The 25151-nt window shown below is 42.3% G+C and overlaps 1 protein-coding gene and 1 pseudogene across 1 annotated transcript in view; both read right to left on the bottom strand.

Annotated features, from left to right (window-relative positions):
- LOC126353909 (BAI1-associated protein 3) overlaps positions 1–25151 on the bottom strand; it is a 1859046-nt gene that overhangs the window by 311255 nt on the left and 1522640 nt on the right. The window lies entirely within an intron of this gene.
- On the bottom strand, positions 10170–10288 carry LOC126356537 (5S ribosomal RNA; annotated as a pseudogene).

Raw genomic sequence — 25151 nt, 5'->3', positions numbered from 1 at the left:
GTCCTCCAACCAACTTCGGATTTTGACAATCTAGAGCGCCAATTGGACTGAATTTGGTACGATATCCTTCAGGAGAACACCCTATAACTCTAGCCATCAATGCCAAGCAAGAGGTGGACCTACGTGTTATTGCGTTACCATCAACACCATCACCATCACCCTGTCTTGAACAGCAAAAGGTTTCGGTTTAACTACATTTTCTACGAATACATATTCCAAAGTATCCTTTTTTGTACCTCTAACCATTCATAGTTGTATTCAATATCGCAGCTGTACACCGGAAACATGGCACCATTTCACTGACTTAGCTGTGTAGCTTGCTCGCAACGGCTTTCGTTCGCCAATTGCCCACTGCACCACAGACACAAGTAACATTTTGCCTTGAATGAGTAATAATAATATTATGTGCCTGCATTTTTGTCAACACATCTGATTGGAGCAACGAAGCAATAGTTTCTGCGAACCACACTTAAACCGCATCCACAATGGAGGCACTGTGCCGCGTACAAACGTGCGGCACAGAATGGAGCTGTATGTTCATAGGTGTTTAGCAATGTCAGATCGTCAGTATCACCGTTATTGCCTCCTTCCACCGATTAGGTGCTGTAACCACCTATTCCAGTCTCTGTCATCCATCCCTGCATCTTTTACGAGGTCTACCTAGTTCTCTTTTTGTAGTCGACTGATAATTCATTATCTTTTTTCACAACCTATTTTCTGTCATATTATTAACATAATCCTTCTTCTATTCTTTTCTAACTTGTCAAACATTTTTAAATGTGATCTTACTGTTTCATTCCTCATTTTACCCATTTTATTACGGCCTCTTACATATGTCATGAACTTTATCTCTGCTTCTTGTATACATGATTTTTCTTTTTTTTTTTTTGTTACTGTCAATGATTTGTAACCATATACAAGTGTATAAGCAGCCTCAACTGTATAGAATTTCATTTGTGTTCCTTTTATTGTTTTTCTTTCCTAAGTTCTTTCACTTGTTCCATAGATAGCTTGATATTTATTAACCTTCTCCTCAATGTCATTGTAATAGTTAAAACTAGTATCACATTCTAGATAACTGAAGTGGGTTACTTGTTTCACAATTTTCTCTGCGTTCTTTCCTTTGAGTATTATTAATTGTGTCTTATTTGCAGATATAGTTCAGTTGTAATGTATTACGATTTGGCTCAATCTATATACTGCACTTCGTGATTTATCTTCTGCTTTACATAATTATCTGGTCATCAGCCTATAACACAGTATTTAATGGAACGTTAGATCCTGTTTGAATAAGTGTATTTCCTCTTTAAACTTCACAATTAGGTCATCAGTATATAAGTTAAACAAAGTGGATGATGCAGAACGCGTCTTTTGGTTATGTGTTCTACTGGCGCTGGAAGAGCATCTCATTGACTCTTTCTCGCTAACCAGAGAAACCCATGGTGAAAAGTATTGCTCTTGTTTGATGTCATCCTGAGAGCTATGTGCCAGACAAGCCTTCACTCTTCACCGGGACTCATTTCGAAGTGAGGCTCATCACTGAACACAATTCTTGCCCAGTCAGTGAGATTCCAGGCCCGAAGTCATGTCTGGAGACGCCCCAGTCAGCGGCGGGATACCAGTCTTTAGTGTTGCCCGCCATATTGCCCGACAATCAGGAATGATGGCGTGGGGAGCCATTTCTTTGCATACCAGAACGCCTTTGGTTGTCATCCGCGGCACTCTTACAGCACAACGGTCCTTCGACGATATTATACGTCCTGTTTTGTTAGCCTACATGGCAAGGCATCCTAGGAGTACATTTTAGCACGATAGTGGCCGCCCGACTATGGCCAGAGTTTCTTCTCCTTGTCTTCGTGCTTGCCAAACCCTACCTTGGCCAGCAAGGTTGGATCTCTTCCCAATTGAGAACGTTTGGAGCATTATGGGTAGCGTCCTCGAACCAACTTCGGATTTTGACGATTTAGAGCGCCAATTGGACAGAATTTGGTACGATATCCTTCAGGAGGACATCCAATAACTCTATCCATCAATGCCAAGCCGAATAACTGCCCGCGTAAAGCCCATAGGTGGAAAGCCAAGAGGTGGACCTACGCGTTATTGCCTCCATAGCTATTGACCAGTTACAGAGATTAAAAGTGCGATGTTGGATTGTGACTTTCTAGGGCCATTTTCGTCATACGGAGTACACATAGTATCAAGTATTTTCTGCTATTCAGGTTTGAATAGTTTTGCATCACTCTCTTACGAATCAAACAAACATGTTACCTTGAATAAAATTATTTTGGGAATTAGGGCGCGCTATTATAAAGCACTAAAGGAGCTAAATGGTCAACGTTTCGACCGACGAACTGTGATAATCTTGAAGACGGTTAACTGATGAACACTGGTGAATGTCTTTCCCCTGGTATTGCCTATTTCGGTAATCTCTTTGCTACCAACGCCACACATCTGGCATACTTGACAATTTGAAATGAGATAACTATGAACGGGGATGACTCTTCTGTAGGTTGTTGACTGTACTATTCTGATGAATGACTGGTAGGCAACTCTAGTAGATAATTGGTTGGAAATAATGTACCAGCAAAATACTGCTTGTGTCGTCCTAGAAAGTGATTGGTAGGCAACTCTCCCTGGTGACTGGTATGCAATAACAAATGGGAAACTTTTACACGGAAACAGTGCTTTCTTGCAGCGAAGTGTTGAAGCTGCACACTGGTTCCCTCGTTACCGGACTTTGCGCGGTTAAACCCTGGTCAGGTGACTCTGCTGGCTGGTGAACACATACAGACTGGAACCGCTGGCAGTAAAGCCGTAGGTAACTTGTAGCCATCCTCTCTGTTCATGTTTTTAGGGCTTTTCATTATGTCAATAGGCTATCTTATTTTTTCGCTGCTGCATCCATGGCTACCGAGCAAGCATGCGAGGTTCTAGAAAATTGATAGAACGGCCATATTTCTGGTGTTTTGTCCCGACCGTACGTAACGTTCATGGTCCGGTATGTGTTCCAAAATCATACAGCAAATCGACGTCAGTAGTATGGATCTGTAATTCAGCGGATTGCTACTGTTTCCTTCTTTTTTGGGGTACTGGTGTGACTTAAGTAATTTCGCAGTCTTCGGGTACTGATGTTTCTGCGAACGAGCTGTTGTATATGATCGATAACGACTGAGCTATTGTAACAGCGTACTCTGAAAGGAACCTGAACGGTATATCATTCAGAAAGTGTACAACTAGACTGGAAGTGTTGCCTTCCTTAAGTATTATAAGCTGCTTAGCTACACCGATGATATCTACTTCTAAGTTACTCATGTTGTCAGTTGTTCTTGATTCGAATTCTGGAGAATTTACTTCGTCTTCTTTTGTGAAGCAATTTCGGAAAATCGTGTTTAGTAACATATGGCACTTTCATCAACATCATCACCATTGTTATCGTGCAGTGAATATACTGATTGTGTCTTTCCACCGGGGTGTTTTACATACGACCAGAATATCTTTGGGTTTTTTGCCAGATTTCTAGACAGAGTTTCGTTGTGGAAACTATTAAAAGCATCTCGCACTGAATTTCGCGCTAAATTTCGAACTTATATAAAACTTTCGCCAATCTTGGGCACTTTGGCTTCTTTTAAAACTGGCATGCTTCTTTCAAGGCTTTTGCAATAGTGTTCCGACCTTTTTGTGTACCATGGGGGATCAGTACCATCGCTTGTTAATTTCTTTGGTGTATTTCTCTCAATTTCCGTCGATACTACGTGCGTAGTCAGATCTCAGGGAGTGGAGCCTATCTCTTAGGAAAGTCTCAACTGATTTTTACCTGATTTCTTTAAAAATACATGTATGTTGCATTTAGTTTTGGCGGGTTTGGATGTTACTGTATTCAGTGCAGCTCCACTGTATCTGTGATGATGATCCCTATCCGTTCAGGGTTATTTGTTGCTAAGAGGTCAAGTATGTTTTCGCAATCATTTACACTTCGAGTGGACTCTGGACTGGTTGTTCAAAATAATTTTCTGAGACGGCATTCAATGCGATTTCGGACAAAGTTTTACGCCTACCTCGACCCTTAAACACGTACTTTCGCCAGCATATCGAAGGTAGATTGAAGTATCCACCAACCACAATTGTATGTATGAGGTACCTATTTTAATGACGATCAAGTTATCTTTGAAATGTTCAGTAACTGTGTCATCTGATTCCGGAGATCGGTAGAAGGAGCCAATTTTTAATTTATACCGGTTGTCATGAATAATATCTACCCATACTACCTCACAGTAACCATCTACTTCAATTTCACTACCAGGTAAACTACTTCTGACAACAATAAAAAAACACTCCATCACCAACTGTATATAATTCATCCTTTACGAACACGTTTAGGTCCTTTGTAAAAACTTATTGCTTTAACCAGCTTTCAATGCTTATAACAATTTGAGCATCTTTGTTTTCTATTAGGGCTTGGAGCTCTGGTGCTTTTACAATACAGCTACAACAATTTACAACTGTTATACCGATGGTTCATGTATATACGTTCTACGTATTTTCAAACTGCACCCTTTCAGACCGAAGCCCTTCTACCTAAAAAAATCGCCCAATGCACGCTACACAGCCCCTGCTACCCGTATAGTCGTCTCTTGCGTGTAGTGATCTCCTGATCTATTTAGCTATTTAGCGGAATCCGGAAATCCGCCACCCTACAGCGCAACTCGAGAAATCTGCAGATTACAGGGTCACAGAACCGTCTGAGTCTCTGATTCAAACCCTCCACTCGGCTCTGTACGAAAGGTGCACCGCAGTCGGAGTGATTGTGCAGAAATTAAGAAATTATATTTTGCATTATTTGGGTTTTCCTAATCTTTAGTAACGGCGATAGAGTGCACCAGTTTGATCATGGAAAGTCAGTATGTTTTAACTGATGACATGTCCGTGAATTTCACTATACGTCTGAGGTACTGATTAGTCTAAACATTATAACCATCTGCTTAATATCGCAATGTGGCATCGATTCTGCGAGGATTTGACTCAACAAATCCTTGGTGCGTGTCCGAAGGCATGAGGCACCAGATGTATACGAACAGGCTACTCAATTCCCAGGCCGGTGTTTTGTGGGCGCGGAGTTGGTGCGGGATAGAGTCCCAAAATGGTCTATCGGGTTGAGATCAGACGAATTTTGTGGCTAAGACATTAACATGGGTTCAGTACCATTATTTGCAAACCACTGTAGCGCAATTCTGGCCGGATGCAGGACAGTTATCCTGTTGGAAGATGTCATCGCCATCGAAGAAGACATCAATCGTTAAGGAACATAGTGGTCCGCAGTAATGTACACGTATTTCACAGTTGTTATTCTACCTTCTATTACTACTACACCTTCTAAGTGCGTGATAATACCGTCCCCAGTGGCTTGAGTCGATGGAGAAGTGCATGGTTAGAGCAACCGTTTGCCTGGACTCACGGTTTGCGAACACGAACATCGACTTGGTGTAACAAGACCAAGTGACAACTTTCCACTCTACATCTACATCTTCATCGATACTTCGCAAGTCACCACATTGTGCGTGGAGTTGGGTGCCCAGTACAGTTACTAGTCATTTCCTTTCATGTTCCACTCTCAAACAAAGCGAGGGAAAAACAACTATCTATATGCCTCCTTATGAGCCGTAATTTCTCGTATGTTACTTTCGTGATCTTTAAGCACAATGTATGTTGGCGGCAGCAGGATCGTTCGTCAGCCAGCTTCAAATACCGGTTCTCTAAATTTTCTCAGTAGTGTTTCTCGAAAAGAAAGCCGCCTTCCCGCCAGGGATTGTCATTCGAGTTCCCGAAGCAACTCCGTGTGGTGTTGTCCGAACCTGCCGATAATAAATCTAGCAGCCATCCTCTGAATTACTTCGATGTCTTCCGTCTGTCAGAACTGGTACGGATCCCCAACACTCGAGCAGTACTCAAGAACAGGTCGCACCAGCGTCCTATATGCAGTCTCCTTCACAGATGAACCACTCTTTCCTAAAATTCTCCCAATAAACCTAAGTCTATCATTCGCCTTCCCTACCACAGTTTTCACATGCTCGTTCTATCCTATATCGCTTTGCAGCGCTACAACTAGATATTTAAACGATGTGGCTGTGTCAAGCAGGGCACTAGTAATACTGTATCCTAACGTTACAGGTTTTTTCTTCCCATCCATCCGCGTTAGCTTACATTTTTCCACATTTAGGACTAGCTACCATTCATCACACCCACTAGAAATTTTGTCTGAGGCTTCTTGTATCTTCCTACAGTCAGTCAACTTCGACACCTTACCGTACACCACGGTATAATCAACAAACAACCGCAGATTGCTACCCACCCTGTCCGCCAAATTATTTATGCACGTAGAGAACAACAGCGGTCCTATCACATTTCCCAGGGGCACTCCTGACGATACGCTTGTGTCTGATGAACTCTCGCCGTCTAGGACAACATACTGAGTTCTAGTATTTAAGAAGTCTTCGAGCCATTCACATATCTGTGAACTTATTCCACATGCTCGTACCTTCGTTAGCAACCTGCAATTGGGCACCGTGTCAAATACTTTCCGGAAAACTATAAATATGGAATCTGACTTTTGCCCTTCATCCACAGTTCGTGGTATATCCTTGATCGACCGCCCGAGCTCAATGATGCCGTACGTACTGCAATCGTAATGGAAATGGAAATGCCGTGTGGCTGTGGCCACCCTTCGGGTAGACCGGTCGCCAGGTGCAAGTCTTTCGAGTTGACGCCACTTCGGCGACTGCGTGTCGTTGGGGATGATGAAATGATGGTGTTACGGACAACACCCAGTCCTTGAGCGGAGAAAATCTCCAACCCAGCCGGGAATGGAATCCGGGCCGTTAGGTATGATATTCCGTTGCGCTGACCATTCAGCTATAAGGGCAGACACTGCAATAAAACAGTCACGATAGCAAACCGAGAGAAAAACCAAGAACAAGCGTGTAACTGCGTGCGAAAATAACGTCAGTGACTGGAAAGCTTCGGAATCGTCAGAACAACTTGAGAAGAAAAGCGACTTTCCCCCTGGCTTACGCCACCAGAGGGTTTTGCAAACTGAGGCCAAGCCCCGCCACCCGCGGTGAGGATGCGAAGCCAGACAAGTCTGGATGTCAATCACTGGCGCGTTCACCCCGATCTGAAAGTACGAATTCAGCGAGGACACTAAGTGAGGTCTATAAAAGTAACTTTTGTTAACATGGAATGATGAAGATGTAAATGAAGATAAATTATAACAAGTATGAGGGATAAAAGTGTATGACCAGAATCTGGCTAACCCGTCTTTTCGCTACTACCCTTCACCATCCGGCTTTCACCCTGTTACCTCCACAGAACACAATTTATTCCTTAATACGGCTCTCCTTCACTTACATATCATAAAAAATTTAATATTTGTTCTTAACCCACTTCATTTGAAGTAAACATAAATTTTATCCCATTAAAACCCTGCTTTAATTATTTGCGATTCTTCCTTCCTCTGCAAAGCAGAAACTATTAGGTCTAGAGACAAAAATGAGTATAACCTTCTTTGTAGGACATTTAATGTACTTTAATTTTGTACCGGGGAACATTTTAGTTAGAAAACCGCGGTTTTTCGAGTTATTCAAGAAAAATATAGGAAAGTGGCCTTCAAACACCTACGCAAACTCATAGTCATACCTCCGCCACCTCATGCTCACACCCCCACGAGTCAAGATTTCTAGTGAGCTGTTCATGGCACATATCCCTACCAATGCACAAAAATTTTCTACTACACTAACTTCTTCGCTTACTTTTTCTTCGTACCTGGGCTACAAAGTTAGTTGCTCGGCAGAAGAGCATTTTTTCCCTGAAAAGATTTGATTATCAAAACGACAGAAGAAATTAGAATAACAACGCCGGCACTAACACTTTTAATATTTTTCAATAGTTTGGATCGAGTGGTATTTTCACTGCAGACTATCAAGATGTAGCACGTGGCAAGAAATGAATCGGCGTACCTAGAAAATCCAATCGCGTACGCCTTTCCACAACTTGAACACCTGAAACCGGACAACTGTTTTCAACAGGACGTTGCCGAAATTCACTGACCACTAAAAGTGCGGGCAAGTCTCAGAGAAATTTTCTCGAAAGGAAGGTCAGGTTTTAACGTCCCGCTGAAGACGAAGGCCTTAGGGAGTAGCTATATGAGCCACTGGCTTAAGTGATGAAGGAAAACCAGGGAAAACTTAAATGTGGTAACTGGATGTGAATGCGAATGCCATCCTCCGGATTTATTGCCTTAACCTTTGCTCCATCGCATTCTGTAGAGAGGTCCACCCGATACGGGGCCGCCACCACATTCGTAGGAGATAACGCCTCTATTGTTCACCTAAAACACGTCAAAAATTACATTTGCGCCACTAAAATGAAATAAGTAGTAATTGCAGGTGAGCTAAGACGAAACGCTGTAAGAAAAATGTGAACATATCGAAAAAATAGCTGTTGGAAGGAAATTTTCTGCATATAGAAAACTCGAAAAAAGCTTTGATGAAATTGAAAGCAAGGGCGGCAACATTAAGACAGCAATGGGAATTACAATGTTAAGCGCAGAGGACAGAGTGGATAGGTGAAAGCAGTTCATTCAGGGTCTCTACGTGGGAGAGGAACCGTCTGCTGGCGTGATAGAAGAAGAAGTGGATGTCGATTTGGAAGACGTATGAGAGCCAATACTAGAGTCAGAGTTTGGCAGACCTTTGGAGCAATTTAAAAAAATAAAAAAAGAGCATAGACAACATTTCTTCGAAATTTCTGAAACGATTGAAAGTGGTTAGTATGCAAAATTTATGAAATGGCACGTTTATCTCATTTTTGGAAGAATTATCCGCACAGACCAGCAGATGTCACAAGCAGATGAATGTGGGAGCTATTACGCACTCACACGAACAGCTCACGCATGCTATATGCTGACAAAAATAATATTCATAAGAATAGAAAAGAAAATTGAGAATATCTTAAATGATAAGGGAAAAAGTATCGGAGAGGCAGGACATTGCACTTGATAATGGAGGCAAGACTTAATAGAAACAAATCTTTATAGTACTTGTCGATCTAGAAAATGCGTTTGACGACGTAAAATGCAGCAAGAAGTTTGAAATTTTTCGAAAAGTAAGTACAGCCTACACGGACAGGTGGGTAGTGCATAACATGTACAAAATCTAGAAAAACCAGGAGGGCACAACACAAATAGAAGAGACAAAGGCTCAGATTGAAAAGAATATTAGTTAACGATGTATTCTTTCTCTCCTATTGTTCAACATGCACACCGAAGAAGAAATGACAGAAAAAAATAAAAAATCAGGTGTGGTATTAAAATTCAGAGTGAAAGGATATCAATGGCAAGATTCGCCGATAACATTGCTATCCTCAGTAATAGAGAGAAAGAATTACAGCACCTGTAGAATGCAATGAACAGGCTAATGAGCTTAAGTATGGACTAAGAGTAAACCAAAGAAAGACGAAAGTAATCTGGAGTAGCTGAAATAAGGTTAGCGATAAAACTAACTTCGTAATTGGGGAGCAGTAGGAGCGGAACTTTGCTAGCAGAAAAACGAAGCGGAGTAACACAGACAAAAGAACGCATTCTTGCAAAAGAAATTTTGCTACTATCAACAATCGACTTCATTTGGAGAAGGAAATTTCCAAGAATGTGTGCTTGCAGTATTGTGTCGTAAGGATATGAAACATGGAAATTGGGAACGCCGGAACAAAATAAAATCGAAGCACTTTGGATGTGGTGCTACAGAAAAACGCTGAAAACTAAGTGGACGGAGGGACAAGAAATGAAGCGGTACTCTGCAGAACTGACTAGGAAAGGGATTGTGGAGAACACTAAAAAGGAGAAGGCACAGGAGAAGCGGGTGTTAAGACAACAAGGAATAACTTTCGTGGTACTAGAGCGCGCTGTAGAGAGTAGAACCCGTAGCGAAAAGCATACGTCCGAATAGGCCTCGTAAGGCTGATCGGTACGACCGACCGCCGTGTCATCTTCAGCGGATAGGCATCACTGGATGCGGATGTGGAGAAACGTGTCAGCTGTTGTCTGCTTTCGTGACCAGAGCCCCTACTTCTCAATGAAGTAGCTCCTGAACGGGCCTCACGAGGGCTGAGTGCACACCGCTTGCCAACAGCACTCGGCACACCCGTACGGTCACCCATTCAAGTGCTAGACAAGCCCGATAGCGTTTGACTTCGGTGATCTTACAGGAACCAGTGTTACCACTACGGTAAGGCTATTGGCACGAGAATGCACAGATTGGGATACATCCAAGAAATAATTGAGGACTTGTGTCCAGTATTGTTACTCCTAAGTGCAGAGGTTGGCAAGGGAGAGAACGCCGTGGCTGTCAGCCAGAAGCCCGATGACGCACTCCTCCCCGCGCCCAGAAAAAAAAAGAGTTGAGCAAAAGAAGGGACGAGATGGTAGGATATGAATTAAGACATTAGGAAATAACCTAGAAACTATTGGAGGGAACCATAGATGGCAAAATCTATAAAGCACAGAAATGGGAATGTAGCGGGGAAATAATTGTGGACTTAGGGTGCAAGCGCTACTCTGAAATGAAGAAGTTGGCGGAGGAGAGGAATTCGTGAGGGGTCACAACAGTAAGGAAACTGATGAAATCGCTTCCTTCTTCCTCAGTCCTAAAAAGGTGTCTGTGAGAATCCGGGTCTAGACACTGATGCCATCAGCAGTTACCACCCCAGCGGCTTTGACGAGTGATTGGACGGAAACTGAAATGTTTAGTGCAATCAAAAGAGTCCACGTTGAAATGCTAGAAATTTTGATGGACAGAAAACTTGACATCCATCTGAGCTATGTGTGTGGCTGTATCTACAGGGCGAGTCACTAACTCTTGCGACCTACAATAACTCCAAAAGTGTGAGAGTAGCTGAAAAGTTTGTGACACAAATGTTGCATGGGACAACGGGGGCCATCATATGACTTTGGGTTTTTGTTGCTAGGTGGAGTCACTGCAGAGATATGAAGGTCAACTTTGTTTTTTCAAATGGGATGCTATAGTTTGTACTTATTTTCTGATAGCGGCTATCGAGACGAATCCAATGATGTGTAACAGTATGGTCTTTGAAGGTCAACGAAGGTGAAAAAGGTGGCATGAACGTCCATTTACAGAAGGTGTTCGAAGTGATGACCATTGGTATCAATGCAGTGCTATAATCTTCTTATCATGGATTGGGTGGTATTGCTTATCACTTCGGTACTTATCGAAGCACATGCTCTGACAATTCTCTCTCGTATATCGTGCAAATAGTAATTATTCGCTGAATAGGACGTATCCGTCTAACGTGCCATTGACATGTAAATACCATTCACGGTTTTGCAATACAACACTTATAGGAACGGTAAGACTAGCATGGTCGAATCAAGCGAATGTGAATGATGTATTCCTTCGAAGAACAAGTCGATTTGCTTCTCATTTACGAAGAATGCCAACGAAATTCTGTGAGAGCTAGAGACTTATACGCTGAAAGATATCCTCAACGTACTCACCCTACACGTCTTACATTTAAATATGGACCTTTAACGCATCGGAATGATATCCGGCAAAGGAAACTTACTAACGAGGAACCGGAAATTGGTACTCTTACCACTGTGGTCGGAGATCCCTGTGTTAGTGCGCGTCAAATCGCAATGCAATCTGGAATGAGTCAGAGTGGTATTGTTCGTGTTATGCGTCGCCATAAATATTATCCTCACCATGTCTCCACCAAGAATTAACTGGTACGGATTGTATGCGTACTGAATTCTGCCGATGGGACAACTTCAGATTCAGAGGGATGACTCATTTAGTAATTTGATTTTAATTACTGACGAGGCTACATTCACGAACCATGGATATGTTAATTTCCATAGCATGAATTATTGGGCAACTGAAAATCCATGTTGGCTGCGGCAGGTAGCACACAAAAACCGTGGCCGGTGAAAGTATGGCGTGAGATTCTGGGGGACAGAATTATAGGCCCCTATTCCATCGAAGGAAATCTTAATGGTAGGAAGTACACCACATACCAGCAAGAAACATTAGGTCTGTTGTTAGAAGAAATACCTTTAGGAACAAGGAACAGAATGTGGTATCAACACGATGGGTATCCGGAACATTTTTCGCTGATGGCTAGAAATGAGTTGCAGAGACAATTCCCAAATCGTTGGACTGGACGCGGAGGAGATGTGTAGTGGCCGGCTCGTTCGCCAGACTTGATGCCTCTGGATTTTTTCTCGCGGGGATTCGTAAAAACCATTGTTTATAAAGACTTTCCAACTACACCTGAAGATACGCGAGAGAAAATTGTCAGAACATGTGCTTCGTTAAGTGCCAATGTGATAAGGAATACCACGTAATTCATGATAAAAAGATTGCAGTACTGCAATGATACCAATGATCATCACTTCGAACACCTTCTGTAAATGGGCGTTCGTGCCACCTTTGTGACCTTCGTTTACCTTTAAAGACCTTGCTGTTCCACATCATTGGATTAGTCTCAATAGCCGCTACGAGAAAGTAAGTTCCAAACTACAGCATCCTATAAAAAAAATAAAACAAAGTTGCCCATATCTCTGAAGCGACCCCACCTAGCAACAAAAATCCAACGTTATATTATGGCCCCCATTGTGCCATGCAACTTTTATCCCACAAACTTTCCAGCTCCTGTAGTACTTTTGGAGTTATTGTTGGTGGCAATAGTTAGTGGCTCACACCGTATAGTAGTTTGGATTTTGGGACATAAAGATATCAAGTATTTGAGAGCGGGGTAGTTTTTGTGTAAGTGGAAGTAGGATGCACTCACTGAGTTTAACGGTGCTACACTGCGAGAGCTTTTATAGCGACACAAACATGCAGATACACGCACGTACGTGCACGTCGCTGAGAACGTCCACGCCAGTGCGCTCATGCACGCAGACACACCGATTCATGCGCGTGACTACATGCATGCACACATGCAAGTACACGCAAGCGAACGTTGTGTGCGCACACCTACACGCATCTGTACTAGTATGCCTACATACGTACATTTCCATGCCTTCAGGACCATCAGGTACGAAAGATAGGGCAGTGTCGACAGAACTACGCCTGCGCTGGCCTTTGACTTCTGGAAGCGCGGTGCTCGCTGGGAGAACCGGGAGAGTCCTGGAAGGAATTAGGGTGACACAATCCTTACTACAAAGAGGCTCGCAGCAAGAGCCGTCCAGTCTCGAATCAGGCGGCTTGCTGTCCGAGCGGTGCTGGGGCTACAGGAAAGAGGAAGGCGAAGTTACAGGATCTTGGAAATGAGTTACTTGTTCATTTCTTGTATTTGCACGTTGCGAGGATGAGGCGCTTTAGGTTTCATCTTGTGTGGTCTTCGACTCTATAAGAATCAATACGTTTTAATTCTTATTTAAGACAAACGAAGCTGCAAAGAGGATCTGTGTTATTAATTCGCTTTTTAAGTATTTATTTATTGTACTTATGGATTGCATAAAATAGCTTATTAGCCGAGAAAATTATATCTCAAAATGCATCTCCGGGTGGCTCAGTGGCTTTGTTTGATTCTTACAACTGGACGCCGCTTTAGTGAGTTGAGTGTCCATAAGCAATCCTGGTTATTAAACCGGGAAAGGGGAACCACACGTAGTTCCTGGTGACTCCTCACATCGTTGAGAGGTGAAGGGTAGCCTAAAGTTTCGGGGGACAGCGGGATTCAACCTCGCAAATTATCGGCTACAGGGCACGTGCTTTACCACTACATTACCAAGCTGAAGAGAAACAGAAACGATAGAGTTTCCGTTGATCTGTGTCTTTGGTTAATGGAATAATTCTGTGTGCTAAATGGTTGTTACGTCGCGAGCACTTGTACAGGCCATCTAGCAGGTGTATAATAATGTACTGTCTACGAGAGCTCAGCACATTTGATCACGATTTGGTCGTGAGTGAGAGACACATTAAGCATTTCGATGTTAATGTTGTACATGTACTTGGCTTTTCACATTTTCCAACGCAAAGTGTCCACCGTGCTCAATCTCCACTGAGCTGCGCTTTAAATGGGATGCAAACCCCACCACCAACATAATTAACTGTCGTGGTTGCTACTGTGCAAATGAAGTGGTCACGTCCAGATAGCAATTGTAATAAAGAAGATACAGTCAACAGAGGTGTGACTTACGTGGTATTTCACTATCGGCAAACAAGCAGCTATACCTTTTGGATTGTCTTCTCGGCCGTTAAATACTGGTAGCTTCGGCATTGGCTGTCTAGAGTGGTTGACCGGTGGTGCACCTTTACACAAGGCGACGGCGGGGTTGCGTTCAAGTTGGTGGCCGTATACTCGTAAGGAGAATGCCCATCTATCTTTCTTGAGATATCTTTCACGCTCCTTGATTGCCAAAGCTTAAGGGCCAAGTAGGATGGGGAAGAAGTAGTGTCAGTAGCAATAGCAGCAATAACAGCTGCAACAGCAGCTGATGAGACTATGGACATCGTTCTTCCGTTTCGAATTGTATAATACAAAATGACGGTCCTACTTGAGAAATAAGTGAACGCGTTAGTTTTGCTAAATCAACCCTTGCAAGACTATACATTCAACAAAACAACGCAGTTCCCTGTTGCACGAGAACTGTGTCAAAGAATACATGAAATATATTCGCATTTGTGAATATGGACTACCATTAGCTATATAATGGGATGAAGACAGTGAAAATTTGTGGTAGAACGGACTCTAACTCGGAATTTCCGCTTATCGCTAACAGTCGCCTTACCATGAGGCTATTCGAGCACGACTCATGGTCTACATCTACATCTACATTTATATTCCGCAAGCCACCCACCGGTGTGTGGCGGAGGGCACTTTATGTGCCATTGCATTACCTCCCTTGTTTGTTCCAGTCGCGTATGGTTCGCGGGAAGAAATTTAAAGTTCTAAGGGCTTGTCATTAGAACAACTGCGACGATGAATTAACAACTTTAGTAAGAAAAATAACAAACGGTCTCGGTCTGTTGGAAGCTGGGGAAAAGTGCTGATATATTTAGTTCTATGTGTGTATTCTTCAAGCCGATATACGATAAGTGACGGAGAGGAATTAGTGTAAATATTAATCAATTCCTGTCTTATTCCGTTGTTTTCTGCACATTCCACTCTCTGCTATCTTTGTCTTATGCTTACTATACGAGATATACAGAGGATATCCAGATAGGATGGAAGGAAGGTTAGAGTTTAACATCAACTCGACCTCGCGGTTATTAGAGACGGGGCACAAACTCAGGCTGTATCAAAGATAGGGAAGGAAATCGGCCGTGCCCTTTCAAATGAACCATCCAGGCACCTGCCTTCAGGGGTTTAGGGAAATCATGGGAAATCTAAATCTCCTTCTCCTCCAAAGTGCGAGTCCAGTGTGCTAACAACAGCGCCAACTCACTCGGTCTAGAGAGGAAGTCCCATTCGTAGTATATGTCGCGTCTGCATAGGAATAGTAAGAGAGGACAAGATTACCCGATTAAGCAGATTCATTAGCGGGACAAAGACTTCACTTTAGTAGCACACAGAAAGACCGACGCTTGGTAGTTGGTTGGGATAATAAAGAATAGGACTGAAGCTTTTGCAGCATGTGAACTACATGTAGTCACCACGTATACAGATCGACAGATTGTGTCAGTCGCTTAAAGTTTACCTTCAGATTTGTCAAAATGTATCATGAGTAGATCATGAGTGTATTTATACATATTTCCGTTCGAAGGCCGTACAGTACAGAATCGGTTTGCCGATCAGGCAAAATCCCCGTGAGCATTGAGACAAGTAACCCACCAACGCGTCATGCTGAAGGTACCCGTTCGGTAAAAGTCATGCCACTTAACCCCCCCCCCCCCCTCCCCCTCCCATGAACCATGGACCAAGCCGTTGGTGGAGAGCCATGCGTGCCTCAGCGATACAGATAGCCGTACCGTAGGTGCAACCACAACGGAGGGGTATCTGTTGAGAGGCCAGACAAACGTGTGGTTCCTGAAGAGGGGCAGCAGCCTTTTCAGTAGTTGCAAGGGCAACAGTCTGGATGATTGACTGATCTGGCCTTGTAACGTTAACCAAAACGGCCTTGCTGTGCTGGTACTGCGAACGGCTGAAAGCAAAGGGAAACTACAGCCGTAATTTTTCCCGAGGGCATGCAGCTTTACTGTATGATTAAATGATGATGTCGTCCTCTTGGGTAAAATATTCCGGAGGTAAAATAGTCCCCCATTCGGATCTCCGGGAGGGGACTACTCAAGAGGACGTCGTTATCAGGAGAAAGAAAACTGGCGTTCTACGGATCGGAGCGTGGAATGTCAGATCCCTTAATCGGGCAGGTAGGTTAGAAATTTTAAAAATAGAAATGGATAGGTTAAAGTTTTATATAGTGGGAATTAGTGAAGTTCGGTGGCAGGAGGAACAAGACTTTTGGTCAGGTGAATACAGGGTTATAAATACAAAATCAAATAGGGGTAATGCAGGAGTACATTTAATAATGAATAAAAAAATAGGAGTGCGGGTAAGGTACTCCAAACAGCATAGTGAACGCATTATTATGGCCAAGATAGATACGAAGCCCACACCTACTACAGTAGTACAAGTTTATATGCCAACTAGCTCTGCAGATGACGAAGAAAATGAAGAAATGTATGATGAAATAAAAGAAATTATTCAGATAGTGAAGGGAGAAGAAAATTTAATAGTCATGGGTGACTGGAATTCGAGTGTAGGAAAAGGGAGAGAAGGTAACGTAGTAGGTGAATATGGATTCGGGCTAAGAAATGAAAGAGGAAGCCGCCTGGTAGAATTTTGCACAGAGCACAACTTAAACATAGCTAACACTAGGTTTAAGAATCATGAAAGAAGGTTGTATACATGGAAGAACCCTGGAGATACTAAAAGGTATCAGACAGATTATATAATGGTAAGACAGAGATTTAGGAACCAGGTCTTAAATTGTAACACATTTCCAAAGGCAGATGTGGACTCTGACCACAATCTATTGGTTATGAACTGTAGATTAAAACTGAAGAAACTGCAAAAAGGTGGGAATTTAAGGAGATGGGACCTGGATAAACTGAAAGGACCACAGGATGTACAGAGTTTCAGGGAGATCATAAGGGAACAATTGACAGAAATGGGGGAAAGAAGTACAGTAGAAGACGAATGGGTAACTCTGAAGCATGAAGTAGTGAAGGCAGCAGAGGATAAAGTAGGTAAAAAGACGGGGGCTAGTAGAAATCCTTGGTTAACAGAAGAAATATTGAATTTAATTGATGAAACGAGAAAATATAAAAATGCAGTAAATGAAGCAGGCAAAAAGGAATACAAACGTCTGAAAAATGAGATCGACAGGAAGTGCAAAATGGCTAAGCAGGGATAGATAGAGGACAAATGTAAGGATGTAGAGGCATATCTAACTAGGGATAAGATAGATACTGCTTACAGGAAAATTAGAGAGACCTTTGGAGAAAAGAGAACCACTTGTATGAATATCAAGAGCAAAGATGGAAACCTAGTTCTAAGCAAAGAGGGGAAAGCAGAAAGGTGGAAGGAGTATATAGAGGGTCTATACAAGAGCGATGAACTTGAGGACAATATTATGGAAATGGAAGAGGATGTAGATGAAGATGTAACGGGAGATACGATAATGCGTGAAGAGTTTGACAGAGCACTGAAAGACCTGAGTCGAAACAAGGCCCCGGGAGTAGACAACATTCCATTAGAACTACTGACGGCCTTGGGAGAGCCAGTCCTGACAAAACTCTACTATCTGGTGAGCAAGATGTACGAGACAGGCGAAATACGCTCAGACTTCAAGAAGAATATAATAATTCCAATCCCAAAGAAAGCAGGTGTTGACAAGTGTGAAAATTACCGAACTATCAGTTTAATAAGCCTCAGCTGCAAAATACTAACGCGAATTATTTACAGACGAATGGAAAAACTGGTAAAAGCCAACGTCGGGGAAGATCAGTTTGGATTCCGTAGAAATGTTGGAACACGTGAGGCAATACTGACCTTACGACTTATCTTAGAAAAAAGATTAAGGAAAGGCAAAGCTACGTTTCTAGCATTTGTAGACTTAGTGAAAGCTTTTGACAATGTTGACTGGAACACTCTCTTTCAAATTCTAAAGGTGGCAGGGGTACAGCACAGGGAGCGAAAGGCTATTTACAATTTGTACAGAAACCAGATGGCAGTTATAAGAGTCGAGGGACATGAAAGGGAAGCAGTGGTTGGGAAGGGAGTGAGACAGGGTTGTAGCCTCTCCCCGATGTTATTCAATCTGTATATTGAGCAAGCAGTAAAGGAAAAAAAAGAAGAAAAATTCGGAGTAGGTATTAAAATCCATGGAGAAGAAATAAAAATTTTGAGGTTCGCCGATGACATTGTAATTCTATCAGAGACAGCAAAGGACTTGGAAGAGCAGTTGAATGGAATGGACAGTGTCTTGAAGGAAGGATATAAGATGAACATCAACAAAAGCAAAACGAGGATAATGGAATGTAGTCGAATTAAGTCGGGTGATGCTGAGGGAATTAGATTAGGAAATGAGACACTTAAAGTAGTAAAGGAGTTTTGCTATTTGGAGAGCAAAATAACTGATGATGGTCGAAGTAGAGAGGATATAAAATGGAGACTGGCAATGGCAAGGAATGCGTTTCTGAAGAAGAGAAATTTGTTAACATCGTGTATAGATTTAAGTGTCAGGAAGTCATTTCTGAAAGTATTTGTATGGAGTGTAGCCATGTATGGAAGTGAAACATGGACAATAAATAGTTTGAAGAGGAAGAGAATAGAAGCTTTCGAAATGTGGTGCTACAGAAGAATGCTGAAGATTAGGTGGGTAGATCGCGTAACTAATGAGGAGGTATTGAATAGGATTGGGGAGAAGAGAAGTTTGTGGCCCAACTTGACCTGAAGAAGGGATCGGTTGGTAGGACATGTTCTGAGGCATCAAGGGATCACCAATTTCGTATTGGAGGGCAGTGTGGAGGGTAAAATTCTTAAAGGGAGACCAATAGATGAATACACTAAGCAGATTCAGAAGGATGTAGGTTGCAGTAGGTACTGGGAGATGAAGAAGCTTGCACGGGATAGAGTAGCATGGAGAGCTGCATCAAACCAGTCTCAGGACTGAAGACAACAACAGCAACAACTTAAAAAAGTTCATAGCTGGCTGCTGCACACCCTCGTTCGACTGAAATCGTCGACAAGGCCTTTTTTAAGGGATCGAAGTGCTGGTAATTGCATGGGGACAGATCAGAACTGTAGGGCCGGTGCTTCTTCCTCACATTTGGGATACGGGGATGTGCGTCATCACGAAGAAGTAGCACGCCTTGCATTTGTTTCCAAGACCCTTACCCTTAGTTTAAAAGAATAACAACACGGTCTTGTTGGGACGCATTTGGTAATAACGTCGCCATAGTTCAAATTTACGCATTTACCGCACGCACGTCGGAAAGACACCAATTCCACACTAATCCCTTGCCTACATGTCTGTGCTTATATACGCGCAAACACGCCCTCAAACATAAAGTTTTTTATCATCCCTTACCATGGCTAAGGGTAAGACAGTTCAGTCAAGAGTGAAAATATGAATGATCAGGAAGGCAACAAGAGACGAGCTAGTGAATACTGTATCTGCCTCTGTACACGAGGTTGCTCACGCACATTTGTGCGTGCTGTAAGAAATCAGTATTTCACCAGCTGTGGAAGTTCAGAGCGGCACGTAAATATCAATATCGTCAGACGTTGCACCAACAAAGTAAAATTGATTGCAAGTATTCTCCGCTGTGCAACATGAAACGACGACATGGAGCACTGTTAAAAGGAGATCCGTTTTTCGCCAAAGGGGATGAACTCGGTGGCTCCCTTGTTACTACCCAAGTGGAGGACGCAATGTGTTGGCATCGGATTTCATTCTTTTTGTTTCATCAAGAACTCGTCACACTAATTTAATCGCATGACATTCATACTCAGCAATGGAAACTTGGCGAAAAGATGCCGATAAAGATGATTTAACCCGATATAGGCTCCAGAACTCCTAGGAAATTCCCTAGCCAAACATTGCCATACGATATTCGCACTACAATCCATGAGCACTCACTACAGTCGGTTCAAATACCCGTCGATTTAGTGTTCCGACATGTTCCCAAATAACTAAGGGTGAATGTCGGCGTGATCCCTCTAAAAAGAACGAGGACTTTTTCCCCATCCTCGTCCCATGTGAACCTGTCGTCACTAGGACGCTGATTCCAACCTTGAAACTTCCTAACAGATTAAATATGTGCTATATCCCACAATAACGTACACATGAAGATCGAGACTAACGTGCTTCGAGTCACGCCTTTCTGTATGTCAAATATAGGACCCTCCAAAGACTCTATGTAGGACACAGAGAAGAAGCGGCAAGTCCTCTGTCCCGAACCGGCGGTGTGGATGTCCCCAAGTGAATTGTCTTCGAGATTTATTTGTTGTTTTTATTAAAGTTATTACCTTTCGGGTGTAATGCATGGTCAATGGTGAAACCCTTTGACTTACATGGAGCGAATGATTAATGCCGAGAGTAGTATAAACTGCCTACGAGAATTGGACGTTCCGTGCTATGGACGCATCTCTCTGGAATAGGTAACCAAAGATGCATATTGGGGGACTCGGTGTGAAGCGATTACAGAGATCGGAAGTGTTTTTACGTTGGAGAGATTTTGCTGTTGTGCGACACTATTAAGCTCCATTGTGAATGTTTAGTTAGTCGATGGCACAATGAACAAATTCAAGAAAATAATACGCATTGAAGGTGTGCATTAATCAATTTATAAAAGATTTGACAAAAATTCTTCAATTATCACGTGACGTAGATCGATCGGAGGTGCATTGTGGAATGATACCTGAGCCTGCGTCTTTTAACGGTCAATTTTCTTCTAGAGAATATCTCAGAAGCAATCAACTTTTCCTTGATAAAAAAAAAATTAGGCACATCAATCCATACGCATCATACAACTTAGCACGTAGTTGTCCCGAACGATCTTCGTAACGAAATAAACATTTTAAAGATTTTAGGCGGAGCAGTTCCGAAAGTAACAGCGAGACTGATGCTGCGGGACTTATATCTAGCTCTCCTGTGGTATTTAAAACCAGACTTATATTTTTTAGCTATTAAAAGACTGAAGGTAAAACTCAAATAAAACCACTGGAAATCATGTCCAAAAATACCAAAAATAAATAAGAAGCAGAGAATTTTCTTAAAGAAAATTTGTTAAATAAATAAATAAACTAAATTATAATAAACGGGACTTGTACATCCAGCCTCTCAACAGTAAAATGTCAATTACGATGATGTGAAAGTATGGACAACACAACACCCAGTCCCCGAGCGAGGAAAAACCTTCGATCCGGTCGGGAATCGAACCCGGCCTCCTTCGTTTAGCACAGTGTCGGGCTGACCGCGCAGCTACCGAGACGGACTTGTACGTGAGATGCTGTTGGCCGATCACTGCACTACTGCCGGCTTTAAAAACAGCCGGTACAGGAGAGGCAGCGTGGATTGTTGTGCCAATGAAAGTTGTACAGAATTTACGACGACTTTGGTAGCGCCCGTTGAATTGTGTTTCGACACGTTTAGGCTGACTGTGTGTTTAGCTTTGCACGCCCACTTGGCAGGTTTGTGCACAACTTGCTCTGTGTATCTGTTACTTATTCCTGAGGAAGTCTTAGTTAATAACACTACACTACCTGTTCAAGAATTTCTGGGCACCTGTGAGCAGTGCGGAACTGATCACTGGATGTTACGAGAGACGGATCTGCCAGTGTAAAAGTAGGCGAGAGTACTGTTTTGTCAATAGAGGATCAGTATCAGCATTGCTCAGTCTAGGTTAAGGGGGAGGGGGGGTCAGTGAAGTGAAACAGAAAGAAGACAAGGATTTCTGGTCAGATGAGTACAGAGTAACAGCAACAGCAGCAGAAAATTTTATAACAGGAGTAGGATTCGTTGTGAATAGAAAGATAGGGCAGGGAGTGAGTTACTGTGAACAGTTCAGTGACAGGTTTGTTCTCATAAGAATCGACAGTAAGCCAGCATCGACGATGAAGAGACAGAAAAAGTATATGAGGATACTGAATGGGTAATTCGGGACCTAAAGGGAAATGAAAATCTGATAGTCATGGGCAATTGGAATGCAGTTTTAGGGTAAGTAGTAGAAGAAATAGTTACGGGAGAATGTGGGCTTGGACTAGGAATGAGAGAGGAGAAAGACTAATTGAGTTCTCTAATAAATTTCAGCCATAAATAGCGAATACTTGTTCAAGAATCAAGAGAGGTGGAGGTATGCTTGGGAAAGGACGGGAGATACGGGAAGATTTCAGTTAGATGGTCAGGCAGAGATTTCGAAATCAGATACTAGATTATAAGGCGCAGACATAGATCACACTTTAGTAGTGATGAAGAGCAGGCTAAAGTTTAAGAGACTGGTTAAGAAGAATCAGTGTGTAAAGAAGTGGGATACGGAGTTACTAGGCAGTTAAGAGATACGCTTGAAGATCTCTGAGGCAATAGATACTGCGATAAGGAATGGCTTAGTTAGCAATTCAACTGAAGAGGAATAGACAACTCTAACATAGGGCATACACAGCAGTTGGAGAGACAAACGTAGGTACAAGAAAGGTAACTGCGAAGGAACCATAGGTTGTTGTTGTGGTCTTCAGTCCTAAGACTGATTTGATGCAGCTCCCAATGCTAATCTATCCCGTGCAAGCTCCTTCATCTCCAAGTACCTACTGCAACCTACATCCTTCTGAATCTGCTTAGTGTATTCATCTCTTGGCCTCCCTGTACGATTTTTACCCTCCACGCTGCCCTCCAATGCTAAATTTGTGATCCCTTGATGCCTCAGAACATGTCCTACCAACCGATCCCTTCTTCAGGTCAAGTTGGGCCACAAACTTCTCTTCTCCCCAATCCTATTCAATACCTCCTCATTAGTTACGTGATCTACCCACCTAATCTTCAACAGTCTTCTGTAGCACCACATTTCGAAAGCTTCTATTCTCTTCTTGTTCAAACTATTTATTGTCCATGTTTCACTTCCATACATGGCTACACTCCATACAAATACTTTCAGAAATGGCTGCATGACACTTAAATCAATACTCGATGTTAACAAATTTCTCTTCTTCAGAAACGCATTCCTTGCCACTGCCAGTCTCCATTTTATATCCTCTCTACTTCGACCATCATCAGTTATTTTGCTCTCCAAATAGCAAAACTCCTTTACTACTTAAGTGTCTCATTTCCTAATCTAATTCCCTCAGCATCACCCGACTTAATTCGACTACATTCCCTTATCCTCGTCTTACTTTTGTTGATGTTCATCTTATAACCTCCTTTCAAGACACTGTCCATTCCGTTCAACTGCTCTTCCAAGTGCTTTGCCGTCTATGACAGAATTACAATTTCATCGGCGAACCTCAAAGTTTTTCTTTTTCTTCTCCCGAGATTTTAATACCTACGCCAAATTTTTCTTTTGTTTCCGTTACTGCTTGCTCAATATACAAATTGAATAACATCGGGGAGAGGCTACAGCCCTGTCTCACTCCCTTCCCAACCACTGCTTCCCTTTCATGTCCTTCGACTCTTATAACTGCCATCTGGTTTCTGTACAAATTGTAAATAGCCTTTCGCTCCCTGTATTGTACCCCTGCCACCTTTAGAATTTGAAAGAGAGTGTTCCAGCCAACATTGTCAAAAGCTTTCTCTAAGTCTACAAATGCTAGAAACGTAGCTTTGCCTTTCCTTAATCTTTTTTCTAAGATAAGTCGTAAGGTCAGTATTGCCTCACATGTTCCAACATTTCTATGGAATCCAAACTGATCTTCTCCGACGTTGGCTTCTACCAGTTTTTCCATTCGTCTGTAAATAATTCGCGTTAGTATTTTGCAGCTGAGGCTTATTAAACTGATAGTTCGGTAATTTTCACACTTGTCAACACCTGCTTTCTTTGGGATTGGAATTATTATATTCTTCTTGAAGTCTGAGGGTATTTCGCCTGTCTCGTACATCTTGCTCACCAGATGGTACAGTTTTGTCAGGACTGGCTCTCCCAAGGCCGTCAGTAGTTCTAATGGAATGTTGTCTACTCCCGGGGCCTTGTTTCGACTCAGGTCTTTCAGTGCTCTGTCAAACTCTTCACGCAGTATCGTATCTCCCATTACATCTTCATCTACATCCTCTTCCATTTCCATATTATTGTCCTCAAGTTCATCGGTCTTGTATAGACTCTCTATATACTCCTTCCACCTTTCTGCTTTCCCTTCTTTGCTTAGAACTGGGTTTCCATCTGAGCCCTTGATATTCATACAAGTGGTTCTCTTTTCTCCAAAGGTCTCTCTAATTTTCCTGTAAGCAGTATCTATCTTACCCCTAGTTAGATATGCCTCTACATCCTTACATTTGTCCTCTATCCATCCCTGCTTAGCCATTTTGCACTTCCTGTCGATCTCATTTTTCAGACGTTTGTATTCCTTTTTGCCTGCTTCATTTACTGCATTTTTATGTTTTCTCGTTTCATCAATTAAATTCAATATTTCTTCTGTAACCCATTATTTCTACTAGTCCGCGCCTTTTTACCTACTTTATCCTCTGCTGCCTTCACTACTTCATGCTTCAGAGTTACCCATTCGTCTTCTACTGTACTTCTTTCCCCCATTCCTGTCGATTGTTCCCTTATGATGTCCCTGAAACTCTGTACCTCTGGTTTAGTCAGTTTATCCAGGTCTCATCTCCTTAAATTCCCACCTATTTTCAATTTCTTCAGTTTTAATCTACAGTTCATAACCAATAGATTTTGGTCAGAGTCCACATCTGCACCTGGAAATGTCCTACAATTTAAAACCTGGTTCCTGAATCTCTGTCTTACCATTATATAATCTATCTGATACCTTTTAGTATCTCCAGGATTATTCCATGTATACAACTTTCTTTCATGATTCTTGGGTAACAGAAGAAATACTTCAGTTGATTGAAGAAAGAAGGAAGTACATAAATGTTCAGTGAAAAATCAGGAATATAGAAATAAAAATTAATTTGGAGTGAAATAAATGGAAAG

This window comes from Schistocerca gregaria, chromosome 3 (genome assembly GCF_023897955.1).
Source record: "Schistocerca gregaria isolate iqSchGreg1 chromosome 3, iqSchGreg1.2, whole genome shotgun sequence".
NCBI lineage: Eukaryota > Metazoa > Arthropoda > Insecta > Orthoptera > Acrididae > Schistocerca > Schistocerca gregaria.
This window is presented reverse-complemented; position numbering and strand designations above follow the sequence as displayed.